The sequence below is a fragment of the Octodon degus genome, unplaced genomic scaffold (assembly GCF_000260255.1).
Source record: "Octodon degus isolate 3935 unplaced genomic scaffold, OctDeg1.0 scaffold00054, whole genome shotgun sequence".
NCBI lineage: Eukaryota > Metazoa > Chordata > Mammalia > Rodentia > Octodontidae > Octodon > Octodon degus.
In genome coordinates, this window is record NW_004524630.1 from 4,910,073 (window position 1) to 4,911,817 (window position 1,745).

Sequence of the window (1,745 nt, forward strand, 5' to 3'; positions counted from 1 at the left end):
TTCTTGTGCTGCCCAGGCTGGCCTTGAAATACAGACCCTCCTGCCTGTCTCCCAAGTAGCTGAGACTATGCACCACCACAGGATTAGTTTTCTGTCCCCCCTCCCCCCCAAACCAGGGATTGAGAACTCAGGCCCTTGTGCTTGCCAGGGAAGGGCTTATTCTACTGTGCCACCTCCCCAGCCCTTATTTTTCTGTTTTTTTAAAATACCACTGCCCATTTCACTTTGGGAATTTACCAATATATAACCAGTTTCTGCTTCACCCTCTATGTAAGTTTTTTCCCCTTAGATTTGCTTGCAAAAGAATTTGCTTTCAAAATTCTACTTCTGGGGTTGGGGAGATGGCTCAGTAGAATAAGCACTTTTCTGGCAAGCGCAAGGCCCTGAGTTCAATCCCCGGTTCGGGGAAAAAATGAATCCACTTCTTATCAAGATATTAGGACAGAAATCCACCTTTCCAGTTGAAATAGCTAATAAATTAAAGCATTAGAAAAATGGTACAGAGGCCGGGGAGATGGCTCAGTAGGATAAATGCTTGACTGGCAAACACAAGGATCTGAGTTCAATCCCCGGTTCTGCAAAACAAACAAACAAACAAACAAAAACAAAAAAAGAAAAATGGTACAGAAGACACCAGGCATCGGCAACAAAGGGCAGCCACAGCAGACAAAAGCCGAGGTGAGCCCCAGGGGCCCGCCTGGAGAGCTGTCGGAGGCTGGGGGGGGGGGGGGCGTCCAGGCGCAGGCCGAGGGGATGGCGCAGGCAGGCGCCCCAGAGGCCCGGGGGCTGCGCTCGCCGGGCACATCCCGGGGTGGCAGGACCTGCGGGGCTTCTGCGGAGCCCGCGAGAGCTCCCGGGCGGGGTCATTGCTCTGACCCGGGAAAAGACCGCCACGGGCTGAAGAGGAGGGAAAAGTCCTCAGCGCTCACGCGGGGCTGGGATAGTCCTGTTCTGCAAGTGCAGAGGGTTGACACTCATCTGCGGGGCGCCGGCTACTCAGCGCTCAGCAGGGTTTTGCTTTAACGTTGGAGAAACAAAAATCAAACTATTGAAAGGCACTGAATTAACCTTGCCAAAAACATGATTTGGTTTCCAGCCCAGGTCCTCTGCTGTCCAGGGCGGAGCTCCGGGTTTGCGGGCGCAGGTCCCCGGCTCTATCTGCCGCAAGCTGACTGGCTAGCACGCTTCGGGTCCTTCACCCGCAGACGTCTCGGTCTTCGCGACCGCTCAGAGCGCGACCGCCGCAGCGCGCCGCCCCCCACTGTTTTGGGCCCTCCCGGCCTCCGTCCTCCGCCGCCCGCGGGTCACGTGCCCCTCCCCGCTCACGTGACCCGCGCTCCTGTCACTCCGGCCGCGGGCGGCTTCCTCCTGCCAGAGCCTCCCTCAACGTCTCCTCGGTCGCGGTTCTTGCCGCTTCTGGCCCCGACTCTCCTCAGCAGCTCGAGCCCAGGCCGCGCAGGAAGCGCCCCTCGGCTGGGACTCGGCGCCGCGCCTGACCTGGCCTGGACTTTGCGCCGCCGCGCCCGTCCTGGTCCTCGGTGCGTTGCGGGCCGCCGGGGTCGTTCCGGGCTCGGCGCCCGCCCGGGTGCGGCGACCCTGCGCTTTCTGCGGCTTTCCCGTGCTCGCTCCTCGGGCGGGCCCCTGCCGTCCTCTCCCGGCCGCGGGGCGGGGACGCCTCGTCCTTGCAGGCCTCAGCCGGTGTTTGAGAAGGGACGGACGGCGCTGGGGCAGGGCGGGGGGGTGCG

The 1,745-nt window shown here is 60.7% G+C and overlaps 1 protein-coding gene across 4 annotated transcripts in view; it reads left to right on the forward strand.

Moving 5' to 3' along the window:
* The first annotated feature begins 1,319 nt into the window (after positions 1–1,319).
* Positions 1,320–1,745, forward strand: part of Atp6v1h (ATPase H+ transporting V1 subunit H) — a 113,271-nt gene continuing 112,845 nt past the window's right edge. For all 4 annotated transcript variants that reach the window (XM_004633374.2, XM_023717682.1, XM_023717683.1 and 1 more), the window contains exon 1: positions 1,320–1,538. The gene's annotated coding sequence lies outside the window, so the exon portion shown is untranslated. The remainder of the gene's footprint in view (positions 1,539–1,745) is intronic.